This window comes from Onychomys torridus, chromosome 14, assembly GCF_903995425.1.
Source record: "Onychomys torridus chromosome 14, mOncTor1.1, whole genome shotgun sequence".
NCBI lineage: Eukaryota > Metazoa > Chordata > Mammalia > Rodentia > Cricetidae > Onychomys > Onychomys torridus.
In genome coordinates, this window is record NC_050456.1 from 52,426,760 (window position 1) to 52,443,432 (window position 16,673).

Genomic DNA, 16,673 nt, shown 5'->3' on the forward strand with positions numbered 1-16,673 from the left:
TGCATACATGCACCATGCATGGTATATGTATGCACACGCACACAACTACATCCATACCATAATCCATTCTCCAAAAAAAGGAATAAAATAAAAATAAGAAATAAGAAACACCACTAGCCACTGTATAAACAGTATTACAAAAGGCATTTCATGTGCAAGTTTACAGATTGGCAAGATGAAATTGTCTCAAAATATCAGCTGCTCATGTTTAGGAAGAGACTGACTGAAACACAGTTCCAAAGAACTCTATTAAACATAAGCAGAGTGACAAGTAAGACTCCAAGGAAAAGAAAACTTTAAAAATGAATGTTCTACTGTAAAAAAGAGACTCAATGAGTAAACAAAGCTTTACTGACTAGGTTCACCAACTCAGGAGGTTTAGGTTCCTAAAACAATCTTCTACAGCCAGTTGGTCACAGGACACCACTAGCCATGGCCTCAGACAAACAAAACTTCTCTAACAGAAAATGATGGACCATATGTCTCATATACACAAGCTATAAATTAGAAACAGAGCTGGGAAAACATATCAAAACTAAAGAGGTGAGGAATTAATGCACTAAAGGTATAACCTAACCATGGAGCATCAGCCAGGAAGGAGAGACAGGAGGATCAGGAGTTTAAAGTGTCCTACACACTGAGACCCTGACTCAAAACAGAAACTATTTCAGCAATGGCAGAACTTCAATGTACAGATGTATGCAATCGGCTTTGAATCTGCAGTTATTCTGATATTAAAAAAAAAAAAAAGAGGCACTTCTGAGGCCCCATGTCTGAGGAGCCACAGGAGTTAATGGCCGCTGGGAGAGGGCATCATATTCCTCAGTCATATGGCCACCAGTAAGTTGCCCTTGCTCAAATAGTCTACCATCCAGTACTATCCAGCCTTACCCAGGCAACCCTGATTAGATGAAATGGGCCACCGAATACAAACAAATAAAGACATAAAAGTAGGAGGAAACCTTATTGGGAACAACAATAGATTTGGTGGAAAGGAGACTGGAAGAAGAGAGGATAATGGGTAGAGGGGAGGGAGCTATGCTCAAAGAACATCACATATGCATGAAATGATTTTCATTAAAGTGTTAATGAAACATTTTAATGAAAGCTATTGTTCAGGAACTCTGTAATTATATAAGACTACTTTTCTACCTTGATAACTCACACTGGAGTGGATTACTGAAGGATACTGTAAAAGCCTCATGTTTCCAAAGCACTACTTAAGGGGTTATACACGCCAAACAAGGCACTAGTTCTAACGAAAGAATTTCCTCTCATCAGAACAAGGAACGAAGAGCCATCCACCTAAGATGAACTGGGTGCCACTCCATGCTAGTGGCTATAGGTTTCTGCCATCACAAGCCTTACTGAACCCTAGGCGGCCCTGCAACCATTTCCGCCCACATCCCTAATGTTGCAAGCGTACATCCAAGGAAAGCCTCTCAGTTGTCTTTCTTTACCTACTTGAGTAGTGCAGCCTGAGCTGGTTACACAAAGAAAAAAGCACAGCGACAGTGCAGTGGCAGCAGGGACAGACACCGCAGAGGGACAACAGCCATGATAGCTGAGCAGTCAGCAGGTCAAGCTGCGAGAGTGGCAGTGTGGCCAGGTGTAGGACAGCTGCAGAGCGGGTGGGGCTTCAAGTCTAGCAGCGGACAGTGGTGGAGAAGGTGAAAGATGGGCAAGAAGAGGCAGCTGAACAGGACAAGAGAGTGAACAGGGCAAGATGAGGAGACCAGGAAGAGCCAGAGAAGTAAAACTGTAGGCCTTGCTCTCCAGAAGATTAAAAAGCTGTCCAATGTTGAAATCCCAGTACACACGCCTGTCTGGAGGTGGCGACGCCAGGTGTTGCCCAGGGCCTAGAGGACCTGGAACACCTGCAGACCTCAGAGCCTCTTGACTAGCAGCACGTGAGCCTGGACCACCAACTAGAAAGCAGTAGCACTGCCTATTCTGCCTGTTACCACCACTTGCTACTCCAACACCAAGAGATGCCAAAGCTGTCAAAGGCTGCACTTGAAGAGCTCCTCCTGGCCTACCCTAGATTTCTGGTACCAGCAAAGCACTTGACTTCCATGTAAGAGGTCCGGCTTCAATTCCTAACACTTCAAAACTCCCAAACCAACCAAACATGATTCTTCATGTAGTTACAAAACCATGTATTGGTGAAATTATGAAGGCCACTCCACGTAGTTAAAATGGAGGTTTTATTTAGTGGCATAACTTACAAATGAAGGGATAGTTTGGTTGCAGGGTCTGGGAAAGGTGTTCTCTGGAGAACTCTGCTCGGTCTACCTCCTGCATCCAGGGTCCTGGGTCTTCAACGTCCTCTCTCAGACCCGCCTTGTGGGCCTGACTATTACTGAAGCCTCAATGGGGGTTGGAACTTCCAGGTCAAAGCTGGAATGGCTACCCACTACAACAATGTTTTAAAAATTTCTATTATTATCATTAGTGTGCACATGTATCTGACATATGTGTGACTGCTGGTGTACAAGTGCCCGAGCACACCATGCGGAGGTCAGATGGTAACTTCAGGGAGTCAGTTCCACTGTGGGTTCCAGGGATCAAACTCAGGTTATCAGGCTCGCACAGTGAATGCTCTTACCTGCTGAGCCATCTTGCCAAGCCCTAATTTTATTTTTTAATTGGGAAAACAGTCAGTGAATTGAATTTATGATTCATAAACATGTATCCTAAGTCATGTTAATTTTATAGATTAAAAACTACATCCGTAAATGGTCAAAGCCGGATACTTCAGTACTAGCGCACCTGTGAGGCTGAGATAGGAGGATCATGAGTTCAAAGTCAGCCTAGGCTACACAGGGAGACCTAACAAAAACAACAAAAAGATATGGCCATCACCCTTAAGCCCACAATACACATTCACATATGATTTCATTAGGAACATACTCAAGAATTTACCTTTAGTTTAAAAACAAAATTTAATTTTGTTCTGATATAGTAAAAACTGACTTAGTAAGAAACATCTTGGTGAGAAAGGGCAGAGTTCCTGAGAATGATAACCTACTTTTTACATACACTGACTCTCTTCCCCTAAGCATCTGTCAAGTGCCGGAAGAGGAAAAGGTGCTGAAATCTGGAGAGGCAGAATAGAATAAAAATATGCTTGGTTCCAAGAATGAGAAGTGAGAAGAGGGAGAAGAAAAGGAGAGGCAGTGTGGCAGGAGGAGGGAAGTGGAGAGCAGGAGGAGGGAGAGAAAGGCAGGGGGAGGAGGGAGAGAAAGGCAGGAGGAGGAGGGAGGGAAAGGCAGGGGGAGGGAAGTGGAGAGCAGGAGGAGGGAGAGAAAGCAGGGGGAGGAGGGAGAGAAAGGCAGGAGGAGGAGGGAGAGAAAGGCAGGGGGAGGAGGGAGGGAAAGGCAGGAGGAGGAGGGAGGGAAAGGCAGGGGGAGGAGGGAGGGAAAGGCAGGGGGAGGAGGGAGGGAAAGGCAGGAGGGGGAGGGAGAGAAAGGCAGGAGGGGGAGGGAGAGAAAGGCAGGAGGGGGAGGGAGAGAAAGGCAGGAGGAGGAGGGAGAGAAAGGCAGGAGGAGGAGGGAGGGAAAGGCAGGGGGAGGAGGGAGGGAAAGGCAGGAGGAAGAGGGAGGGAAAGGCAGGGGGAGGAGGGAGGGCAGGACGGCAAATGTTCTAAGTTGGGAAGTACTTTACACACCTCATCCTTCAGCTTTTTCAACCCTCTCAGATCTTGGTCTTCCCTTTCTTACACTCCTATTCCCTAATCTAAGCTATCAACAAACACTTCTAAAACAGAACTCACATCTGTCCACTGCTCTGTCTCCCGAACCACCACAGCCCAATACAACTTATCTGGGCTACCGTAAAGTGCAAACTAGGATTTATTTCTATTGTTCCTCTCTGACCAACCATGTATGTGGTATCCAGAGCTTTATATTTACAGACTGACTGACTACAGAAGTCTGTTTTATCTTTCGAACATGGGAGTCCCAAGGACTGAATTCAAATCATTAAACCTGGTGGCAGGTGCCCTTACCTGCTGAGCTATCTCAAGCCCCCAGAATAATCTTTTAAAAATAGATTATGGCACTGTGTAAGTTTCCCATTGGCTTTCTAAGTGTATTTTCAAATCAAGTTCAAACTCAGCATTTAGTGCCTCTGCTCCAAACAGCATCCAGACAGACATACATACTCAGCAAACGTTCACATACTGAGCTATTGCCTCTGCCTGAGTCTTAGCTTGAAGTGGCCCAATCTGTAAGGAACTCATTTTGACTCTTTTTCCTGAAGCTTATTTCTAGTTGAAGCCTGTTGTTTCTTTCTCCTGAAATGTTTTTCTTCTAGACTCCTCAAGGGCTTACTTCTTCCTCATACTTCAAGTTTCACCTTCAAAGTTATCTCATTGATGAGATCTTCTTTTTTTAAACTTTCTAAATACTTTTCTCTATAATTCATTTTTAAAAGATTTATCTATTTTAAAATTTTTAGATTTGTAACTTTTTCTGCATATGAGTGCCTTGCTTGCATGTATGTATGCATACCCACTACATGCACACCTGGTTCCCACAGAAGCCAGAAGAAGGCATTAGATTCTTCTGGAACTGGAGTTACAGATCGTTGTGAATCTCCATCTGGATATTGGAAACTAAACCTAGGTCCTCTGCAAGAGCAGCAAGTGTATTTAATCACAGAGTCACCTCTCCTGCTCTCTGTAATTCTTTAAAAAAAGAAACACATGGGTTCTCTCTATTATGTATCTCTGGCTGTCCTGGAACTTGCTCTGTAGACCAGGTTGGCCTTACAGAGATCCACCTGCTTCTGTTTCCCGGGTGCTGGGACTAAAGGCGTGGCCATCCATGCTCAACTCCTCTTTAGTACACAACTCTTTATTTCTTTCACAGTAAATTGTAATTATTTACTTTTTTGTTTCATTGATTTAACTTGTCCTTGAATATTTTCAGATGCTTCAACATTCAATAATAAGTTCCCTAACTTGTTTTAAAAGCATCTTCTTTTGCCCCAAATAATCTCAACTAAAGAATATTTAAATTCTCTCACCAAGAAGCTGAATGGTCACTAACATATTGTTATAGTCTGCACTAGGATTCATCAGACCTACATGCTTCCCTTAATTGCCAACACCTTTTGGGCAACAAAATACTGTGTTAGGTAATGGAAGAAGTGCAAGGATAAGAAAATTAAATTATATCCTCAGGAAGGGGATATGATGTTAGTCTAGAACGGAGAAAGCAGAGCTCGGTCTCAGCACCACAATGTGTATGCATACACATATATTCCATCACAATGTGTATGTGTACACATATATCCCACCACAATGTGTATGGTACACATATATCCCACCACAATGTGTATGCGTACACATATATTCCACCACAATGTGTATGCGTACACACATATTTCTTTCTTTAAAGGTTTTGAATAATTTAAGTGTGAATGTGACAAGAAAGGGGATATTTCAAGCAGGATGAGGCACTGTATATGTAAAAATGCATGTTTTATCAAGGAGGTAGGTAGTGGTAGGAATTAGCAATGCAGCCAGCCCTCATTTTTAGGCAGTTAGTCAGGTTACAGAGCCAAGAGAAACAGTGATCTATGCCTTGGTGGAGCCAGTAGTCACCTCCAAGAACACTGAGGTTTCACAGCGAACAACCTAATGGGTGAGCTTAAGGAACTAAAATCTAAAAAGCCCTGACTCATCAAAACAAAAACACTCTGTTCTTTTTACTTGCTGGTTCCTTACCCCTCACACGGAACTTATGGTGGGCTTTCCTGAGACTGTACACGCCTGCTCATCTGATCAGAAGTCCCCACTTACATATAAATTACCTATCCAGATTCATCCTGGCCTACTACCTAATTTGTATACTGATAGGACACAAACATCCTCTGCTCCAAAACCATTGTTTGGCAACTCATTAGAGAGCTGTTTCTTTCCTTCCAGCAAACTCTGCTGCCTGCCCTGCTGTGCTGTCCTCACTCCTCAGTCTTCTTCACTCTAAGACAGAAAAACCTTGGCTCTGACTCAAGAAACCAGTAACACTAGATACTATCATCTGCAAGATGTACCGCTATTTTATATTCCACTAGAGAAAATGCTGCTGAAAGTATCAATAAGTGTTCATTAATTATGAAAAACTGTTAAAAATAAAGGAGACGCTCCCTAGTTCTAGATGTTAAAGTTTGTGAGGAAGGAGGGGAAAAAGGTGGACTGGGAGGAAAAGTAGAGACAGAAGAAAAAGAAAATTATCATTCTATCAACAACACTAAGTTTTCCAGAAACCACAGGAAATGTGAAGACATGGGTCACTGGTCACTCCTTTAAGCTTCATCAGCACGAGGAGGAGGAGGAGCCACAGAGGTGCTGTCACTAGCGACTGCTACTTACCGTCTTCATTTGCCTGTTCACCCGTCTACACCACTGTGCTTTAGATGGATCTCTGCTGTGGGATGTCTTTCTGTATGCTATGAATATGTGTTCTTTGATTGGTTGATAAATAAAACATTGATTTGGCCAGTAGCCAGGCAGGAGTATAGGTGGGGTGAGCAGACGAGAATGCTGGGAAGAAGAAGGGCTGAGTCAGGAGTTGTCAGCCAGACACAGAGGAAGCAAGATGACAAGGCAGAACTGAGAAAAGGTACCAAGCCACATGGCTAAACATAGATAAGAATTATGGGTTAATTAAAATGTAAGAGTTAATCAGTAATAAGCCTGAGCTAATGGCCAAGCAGTTATAATTATTATAAGCTTCTGAGTGATCATTCTATAAGTGGGCCACAGGACTGTGGGGACTTGGCAGGACCGGGGGAAACCTTCCAACTACAGATCTCTTCTTGAACATAGTAGATAGCTGAATCTTGTTTTATAGTTCAACTTGAGTATGACAGAAAGATATGCATATGTAAACACACACATACAGACTTTTCAAAACTTAAAACCACACATGGACTTATAGACTACAGATCATAGCTTATAAAAGAAAGATAAAGACAATTGTAATAGAAACTTTGCACTTGAAGATACATATAATTAATAATAAAAAAGACTCACATGCTGAGCCACTTGTAAATTAGACTAAAAAAATAAAGACTAGGATGCCTCTGCCTAGCATGGTTTGACCAGCACCACAGAAAAAAGGAAAGGGGAAAGAATACTTGATAAGCATCTATCTTAAAGAATCATAAATAGAAAAAAAAAACTCATTAAAAAATAGATAAAATAGCATTCCTAGGCACACTAGGCTAGGTTTATCCAGCCAATTTTCTCATTATAAAACCATGTAAAGTAATTAGCAAAATTATTATTATTTTTTTAAATCTTAAGACACTCGCCTTTAATCCCAGCACTCGGGAGGCAGAGCCAGGCCTCCCTGTGAGTTCGAGGCCAGCCTGGTCTACAGAGAGAGTTCTAGAACAGGCTCTTAAGCTACACAGAGAAACCCTGTGTTGAAAAAACAACAAAAATCATGGGAGGGCATGGATATGACCAAAATACTTTTGTTGATATCCCATGAGAATTCCACATATGGAATTCTCTACACCTACACACACACACACACACACACACCCATGCACGCACGCAAATACGCGAACACCGTCTTAAAATTGGAACCACGTCTCACAGACATCCTTCTGCATGAACTTGGGGCTCTGCCATGCCTTCCCCACCATTATGGCCTCAGACTCACTAAGGATAACAACAAAATTAGGTTGTTTCAGTTGGGTGTTGTCATCACTGTGACTATGTAGAATTCTGGCAGGTGTCAGACCTGTGAACAGCTACCCAATATGCTTCACAACAGATATGAATTTCATCAAATTAGTGATTTTCCTCTAGGTCTAATTTATTCCAGTTAATTTTGGTTTAAGTATATTGTAGTCTAAACTTTGTCATTTCCTATTTGGTAATTTACTAGCTGCTAAAAGATGAAAATACCTAGTTGACATTTATTAAATGCTTATTATGTGCCAGGCATATAGTAAGACAAGTGCATACAAATAGAAAAGTATCTTACATGTGTAAAATGACCTCATATTCACAGCAATCCCACGACAGCACTACCAGGATTTTACAGAAAGGGAAACTCACACGTAAGCATAGAAACTTAAAAATCTCTACCCATGTTATCTGTCTTCAAAACCTAAGCCCTTAGCTACTATGCTATATTACTTTTTATAATACTTGAAAGAAAAATGAAAAATTTAGGAAGGACAAAAACCTCACCATTAAAAATTATCCAAAGGAGTTAAGGAATACGTAAGCAATATTAATCCCAATACAATTCATCATAGGTTGGTACATCACAGCTATTTCAAAGTGTCTTAGCCTTGATTAGTAGTTTTGAAGTTGGACAGACCTGGCTCTGAATCTTGGCTGTGCCTTTTACAAGCTGTGTGACTTTGGACAAATTTCATAACTTCACCAAGTGTCAGTTTCCTCATCTGCAAAATGAGAATAATAAATGTCTTATACCGCTGTTCTTAGTGACACAGGTACAAAAATAAAAGGTTTTCAACTGCTGTCAGGAATGGCTCTACTGTAGTGAGAGAATGAAGATCATCACTCTGAGTCACTGAGCAGCAGCTTCAGATCCACACGCTGATTAAAAACACAACAAATAATCCCACAAATACAAGCCAAATGCCTAGAGATAAGTCACTCAGATTTCTGTTGTTTGTTTCTGCAGCAGCACCAGGGACAGACTCAGGGCTTTGGAGGCCTACGCTAGTCCACAACTGAGGTAGACACCCGAACCATCGCTGGATCCCGGCAATAAAACAGAAAAGGGAAGGCCAAGAGATCAAGGACACAAAAGAGGAAGGTCTATGTCAAAAAGGATCAAGTCCTGGCACTTTCAGGAAGGAATTTTATGGAAGAAAAACAGGAAGAGTAGGAAATGGACTCAGAGTTCTGAATGACAAGAATCTCCAAGGTTACTCTTAAAGTCTTACCCATTTTTCCCTTTTCATATCAACTAAGGCAAAAAAAAATTCATTTTCTTGTAGCAGCAATAGGAGCTCTGCTATGTGTTTAAAAAGTCATTTATAATTTGATTTTCTGTCCTATATTTCTTCCAGTGCCCCCATGTATGTATGGCCAGTAAAGGGTAAATATTATAGAGTTATAGTTAAGAACAAGGATTAGATTTTCACACATGAAACAATGGTGAAAGAAAATCTGTTTGTAAAATCTAGTTTAGATTCATTTATTTTATTCTATGTGTGTTTTATTCTACGTGTTTTACCTGTATGTGTGTATATGCACCACATGCATGCCTGGTGACTGTGGAGGTCAAATGAGGGCATCAGATCTAGAACTGAAGTTATGGACAGCTAGGAGCCAAACTCAGGTCCTCTGCAAGAGCTGGCAGAGCTCTTGACCACCAAGGCATCTCTCCAGCCCCAGGGAATCTGTTCTGTTCTTAAAAAATATTTTATTAATGATCAGTGTGTGTATTCATATGAGGTGTGTGAGCACATATGCCATACTGTGTGTGGAAGTCAAGGGAAAATTTTATGGAATCAGTTCTCTCTTCAACCTTTATGTGGGTTCTAGTAATTGAACTTGAGTCAATAGAACAGGTTTGTGCAACAGTTATCTTCACCTACTGAACTATCTTGGCAGAACCAACATGGAAATCTGTATATTGAGGGTCTCTGGTTTGTGAGGGCTATTATGCATGCAAATTAAGCTATAAAATGGTTTTAAGACTAAGAACAATTCAGATCAAAACAGTTACAGAACATCTACTATGTACAATATAATTACAATATTCAGTCTCAGGAGTATAGAACAACAGTGATATCATCTCCAATCCCCAAGTTCTCACAATCCAGAAAATACATAAAAATAAAAACCTATATACATTAAAATGCATTTAGAAAGAAACACATTGCTACCTGCTTTAAAAGGAAGTTGAGATTACCAAGAAAAATGAAGAAAGGTTTCTTGAAAGATAAAACATTGAAAAGTGGAACTCTAACAACACTAACTTCTGAGTATATAAATAAATTAAATAATATCGTTATCCTTTTGTCAACAAGGTGCATACTGACTGTTTGTTACTATTAACTTTGAGAAAAGTAGAAAATAAAAATGTACTAAATAAATCTAAGAGGATATTTTTGAAAAGGAGATCGACAACAATAACCATGTTAAATTTCCATTTACCTCAACTACCTTAAAATTTTATATTAAGAAATGTGAAAGACTAACAGGAAATAAATCTGAAGTAACAGTCTATTCATTCACTTTTACTACTTTAGAAACCACTTTTTTTAAAAAAAGAAAAAAGCCCTTATGAGCTAGATCTCCACTGTCCATAATTCTCTTGGCATTCTGGTCTTTCATACTCCCATTAGGCTCTGCTTGGAGTTCTTCTACATTCTACATTCTAGTTTGAGTTCTTCTACATTCCTCCTGCAAATGATACAAAAGCCTACAAATCATGTAGTGAGGTTGATCACAGGAGCCCACTCCTTGATACCAATTTCTGTTGTTAGTTTATTCTCTCATTGCTCTGACAAAATACCCAACAAAAGCAACTTAAGGAAGGTTTATTTTGGCTCACAGTTTGAGAGCACATCCATCATGGGAGGGAAGCCTGCTGTGGCTAGTCACAGTCAGGAAAAAAGAGAAATGAAATGTGTTTTCTGTTCATCTTTCAAGTTTCTCAGTATAAAAGTTTAAGGCAGTCAAGAGGCTCACAGAAGATGGGTCTTCTCTCCTCAGTTAAATCACTCTGGCAACCCTTTCATGGACACATCCAGAAATGTCTCATCTAGGGGACTCTTAATCCAGTCAAACTGATCCCATGGTTTTAAGTTTTTAAAATCAACTTCTGAAAAAACTGAACGCACAATCTTAAAACAAATCTGAATTTGAATTTCAATGTCAACAGTAGCAAACATCAGACAACTTATTTACGATTTCAACTCTTTAATATAAAAACATAAAAATTGTAAAATTGTGCTAGGCATAGTGGTACATGCCTTTAATCCCAACATTTAGGGCTAAAACCGTACAAAGTCTGCAATTCATTTTCACCTGGTTTAAATAAAATTAATTCCAGGACTCAGGAGGCAGAGATAGGCAGATCTCTATAAACTTGAAGCAGCCTGGCCTACACAGTGAGCTCTAGACCAGCCAAAGCTAAATAGTGAGACTCTGTCGCAATCTCCTTCCCCTACAAAAAGATGGTAAAGTTGTAACATTTAAGTAAGAAAATAAATGCACAGTATTTGGTATAGATTATGTGCAGAACTGAAGAATTAGTTCTCCTATTTTTCTCCTCCTCCTCCTCAAGAGGAAGCTCTATTACCGGTAGTCTCATACTGTCCTCTCCCTGCTGCACCCATTTGGTTCCCTCTGCCTGAATGCCCTTCTTTGTTACATGTAACACACTCAACTTCTTTTTGTTCAAGTTCATACTGAAATGCTACCTCTTCTCCCATGACTAACTATATTTAATCTATGATACTTAATGTTTTTTTCTGTTGTAAGCACTGTCTCAACTGCCTGCTTGAAAAGAACACAGCTCATTTATTTCCATTCCTCCTAACACAAACCACAAATTTGAACACGGTAAGCTCTCAAATATTTGACAAATAATACTATTCTAGATTTCTTATTACAGCTGCATATCATGTTGAATCCTTTCTAGCATTTCACAAATAAGAAGATAAACTGTCCCTATGCTGTATTCAGAATCTCAATTCTTCAGTATTTGGTATAGAATATGTACAGAACTGAGGAATTAGTTAATAATAACACAAATTCTCAACATTTGTATCTTCCTTGTTTTTTGGTTTGGAATGTAGCCCACGCTGCCCTCAAACTCACAGTCCCTCTTGAGTTCAGGGATTACTAGCATGTATCACCATACCTTGGCTTAAAATTTTAAAAACAAATTCATAGAAGTATTTGTGTAAAACAAAAGCCATCCAAAACCAATTTTTACAAGTATTATTTTGTAAGAAAGTGTATTAGTTAAACAGGAAATGTTTAAGAAATCCTCAAAATATCTATTTTATAGACATTTGAGGCAAATTAATATAAAACACAGATCCTCAGAACAATAAATAAAAAACTCATGTACTTCTGTTACTAACTAGGGATTTTTCTACATGACTAGTCATTCATACAACACTATCTTCTTAAATAATGAGAACTATTTTTTATCTTTTTAAAAATAAATTACAATTGGGCATTGTGGTACACTTGTATAACCCTAGCACTTAAGAGGAGGAAAAGGAATGTTGGGAATTCAGAATCAGTCCTGGCTACATGAAACTTCGTCTAAAAAAAATACAAAATCAACCAACCAATCATTCTCCATATAATTTCTAATTTCTTTGCAATGCAGATACATAAAAGAGATGTTAATTTAGGGGTTTTAAGATAAACTTTTGGTTTTATATGCCCTCAGAGTAGAGGAGACTTTATAAACTGTATTTTGTCCTGCTTATTTCATCACTGTGTCTCACTCTTTCTCTCCTTCCCCTTGTGTCAGGTAGCCCTGGCTGGCCTAGAATTCACAGGGATCCATCTACATCTGCCCCTGAGTGTCGGGATTAATCTCACACTTTCAAAAACAAAAAACAAACAAACAAAAAAAATGTGAAAATGAGTTGCAAACACCATACCACTTAGCCCTAAGCGATTCCCTATATTTTCTTAGGAATGAGGATATTTGCATAGATAACCACAGTACAGCTAAACAAATCAGTATTACAACAATGTGACACTTTCTATAAAATTATTTGTCTTAACATCCTGGTCCACAGGCAGAGTAAGACAGACACTGGGCCTGTCATGGGCTTCTGAAACCTCGAGGCCCACCCCCAGTGACACACCTCCAACAGGGTGTCACCTTCCAGTCCTTCCTAAATAGTTCCACTAACTGGTGACTAAGCATTTAAATATACGATCCTATGGGGGCCATTTTCAAACCACAAGGGGGAAATAGCATGTGGGTCAAATAAGGATACTATTAATTTTTCAGAAATCTGAAACTTCTCTAAAATAATTACACTTTTTAAAGCTGTACTAATTTAAAACTCTTCTGAGAGCCTGCGAATTCTTGTTATCTCTTGGACAATACTTGGTAAATGAAAAATTTCTATTTTTTTTTTTTTTACAAAAATAATGAATGGCAAATTACTGCCTGCTTTCCTTTATTATATTTCTGCTCATGAGTAAGGTAAAGCATCTGATTATTTGTGACAGAGATGGCTGGCTCTCCATCCATATTTCTTGTACTACTAATACAGATGTGTTCAGGGCTCATGCTTTTTCCTGAGCTGATTATAAACATGTGGATTACCTACTGCTACTGGAAATAATTAAGCCCAGTTCCTATATTCCTATACAGTAAAAAGCTACCTTCTCACAAGATTATGTTGGACCATTAGAGTGCCCATAATTACCACTGTGACTTTACAGAGTTTGTGTATGAAATCCATGATCATATCTCCCCTCTGCTTCCTCATCCGATGTTTGTCTATTACATACTGCATTGTAGACTGTCTTCATGGAGTGTGGAAAGCCATCCTTCATCCATCATTTATATTGCAAATGTCTTTCATTATTGAAAAATTCTAAGGGCCAGAGGACTGGAAAATGTGCTGTGAAATAAATACTGTCTTCTGTTCATGACATAGCTGATACACTCACAAATGTACAGAAGCTGTGGTTATCTGAATAAGATGTATACAAGATGGTAATTCTAGCATAGATGGGGGAAGGGCTACCAAGATGAGGAGCTAATAGAAGCTGATGCTGCTGAGGGAGTGAGAATCTTCTTCGGGGTGTCGACCACTGGTAAGCTGCCCAAGACCCAGTACATGGTCTCACAACCACACACACACAGGCAGCACTAGCTGGATTTAGCAGACTATTTAAAAAATTATAGGACAAGAAATTTGGAGGGGCATATGTTAGGATGGATCTGGGAGGAATTAGAAAAGAAAAAAAACAAATGTTTATGATCTTATTTCATTGTACACATATATGAAATTCTCAAAGAATAAATTTAAAAATTTTAAAAATAACAACCATTTACTGGTATCTTTAAAAAAGAAAAAAAGAAAATCATGGAGTTACAAGTAACATTAAACTTAGTTTGATTCTAAAGTAACTCTTTAGGCTGAGGACATTCGAGCCCCAGCACTGCAGATATCCACATTTTCTTGAATCTACTATAGTACCAAATTTAGAATCTTACCAATAAAAGATACCTAATATAATTCTATAGAATAAATAAGTCTGGGTAGCTGGAGTTACTCCAGTCCTTCCCGGGCCACAGCTACTCAGACCCAAATAAACACACAGATGCTTATATTATTTAAACTTTTTGGCCTAATGGCCCAGGCTTCTTGCTATCTAGTTCTTTTTTCCTTTTTTCAGAGCTGAGGACCGAACCCAGGGCCTTGCGCTTGCTAGGCAAACGCTCTACCACCGAGCTAAAACCCCAACCCCTATCTAGTTCTTAAATCTTAAATTAACCCATTTCTATTAATCTATAAGTTGCCACATGGCTTGTGGCTTACCGGTACTTTACATCTTACTTCTCATGGCGGTGGCTGGCAGCATCTCCTGACTCAGCCTTCCTGTTCCCAGAATTCTCCTCTCTGCTTATCCTGCCTATACTATACCTCCTGCCTAACTACTGGCCAATGAGCATTTTATTTATCAACCAAATCAGAGCAACACATTCACAGCATACAGTGCTATGGATTACGAAGTTTATTAGAGAAAAACAAAATATAAAGGAAGTCTGGCACTTTCCACTGCCTTTTCTGAAGGACGAACTATGGGTAAGAGCTTCTCTGAGTCTTAAGGCAGCTGCAGAGACAGAAGTCAGAGTTCAGAGCTGCTGAAACAGGCAGGATGTGAGGGGCTGTCTTTGTTAGGGTTCCCAGTACTTCAATGAAACACCATGACCAAAAAGCAAGCTGGGAAGGAAAGGGTTTTACTTCCATAGCACTGTTCATTTTTGAAGGAAGTCAGGACAGGAACTCAAGCAGGGCAGGATCCCAGAGACAGGAGCTATGCAGAGGCCAGGGAAGGGTGCTGCTTACTGGCTTACTCCACCTGCTTTCTTACAGAAAGGACCACTAGGCCCAGAGATGGAACCACCCACAATGGGCTGGGCCCTCCCTCATCAGTCACTAATTGAGAAAATGCCTTTCAGCTAGATCTTATGGAGTCCTTTTCTCAACTGAGGTTCCTCCTTTAAGATGACTCTAGTTTGTGTGTCAAGTTGACACAAGACTAGCCAGCACAGGGGCTAAAAATCCAGAGAAAAAGCAATCACAAAAAAATAACTCTAGACATTCAATATTGCTTCTGTCCTCAGACTAATTTAGTGAATTCAAACCTGGGTGAGGCAAGGCGTCAAGAATTAAGCAAACTGCCTATTTTAAAGTATAAAAATAAATAAAATAAACAAATAAGCCTTCAGATTGACTAAGAGAAAAAAATGAAGAGTTCAAGATCTGTCAAAAAGAAAGGTCCTGGCAAACACCCCAGGGTTCCATTTGATACCCATGAAGAGCAACACTTGAAGCAAATGGAAACTGGATTTAAACCAGCCCTTGAGAAGCCTAAAACAAAGGCTCAAGCCATCTCAAGCTTACAAATCAAGGTCACTTGCTTCTACTTTTAACTACCATCAAAAGAAAATGAAATCTTCTCTAACGAGACATATCACCAACAGCATCTATCATTCCTCATGTACAAGTTTTGACATTCATTTGAAAAATTACCAGAAAAGGTAAGACAGGACCAAACGAATGAAAGTCAAGAGAAAAAGCAGACAACAGAACAACAGAACAGAACAGAAGTAACAAAAGGATCTAAACACTGTAATTACCGAGTATAGACTTGAAAATAACTATGGTCAGTATGTTTAGGAAAATAGGTGATAAAATTTACCAGAGAATTGGAATCTATAAAAACAAACAAACAACAACAACGAAGACAAAACCAACATGGAATTCTAGAACTAAAACATACACACTATATAATATCGTATAACAGATGCCTTTAGCAGTAGATTGAACATTAAGTGAACTAGAAAATACATCTGTACAAACCAAACAGGTGAAGCAGGAGGGGAAAGGTTGGGAAGTAAACAGCATGAAAGTGGCTAGGGATGCAGCTCAGCTGGTAGAGTTCTTGCCTAGCATCGCAGGGAGCCCTGGGGTCAATCTCCACAACACTGCATGAAACAGGTACAGTGGCACAAGCCTCTAAGTCCAGCACAGAGAGGTGGAGGTGGAGGGCCAGAAATACAGGTCATTCTCGACTGCACAGTGAGTGGAGGCTGGCCTGGGATTTATAAGAACTTGTTTGTTTTTGAAGGAAAACAGCATGATAGACACATGGAAGTCAAAGAATGATTTAACACAGAGATATCTAGAATTCAGAGAAAATGAACAAGTAAAGCTGAAACAAAATTAGAAGAGGTAGGCCAGATTTGACAAAAGTACCAGTGACAGACCTCAGGTGTCATAACTTAAAGCATAACAAAACAAAACATGGCTGCTTTAACCAAAGCAATGGACTAAGAATACGATAGAATGATATCCTTGAAAGGTTTAAAGATAATTACTTCGAACAAGGAATTCTATGTCTGACGGACAGATCCTTCAAAAAGTAAGGCAAGTCGGGTAGTGGT

The 16,673-nt window shown here is 39.7% G+C and overlaps 1 protein-coding gene across 7 annotated transcripts in view; it reads right to left on the reverse strand.

Moving 5' to 3' along the window:
- The window catches only part of Numb (NUMB endocytic adaptor protein), a 104,844-nt gene that overhangs the window by 57,781 nt on the left and 30,390 nt on the right, over window positions 1-16,673 (reverse strand). The window contains exon 3 of one of the 7 annotated variants that reach the window (XM_036205856.1): window positions 8,349-8,433. The exons of the other annotated variants lie outside the window; for them this stretch is intronic. The gene's annotated coding sequence lies outside the window, so the exon portion shown is untranslated. The remainder of the gene's footprint in view (window positions 1-8,348; window positions 8,434-16,673) is intronic. 7 annotated transcript variants of the gene reach the window in all.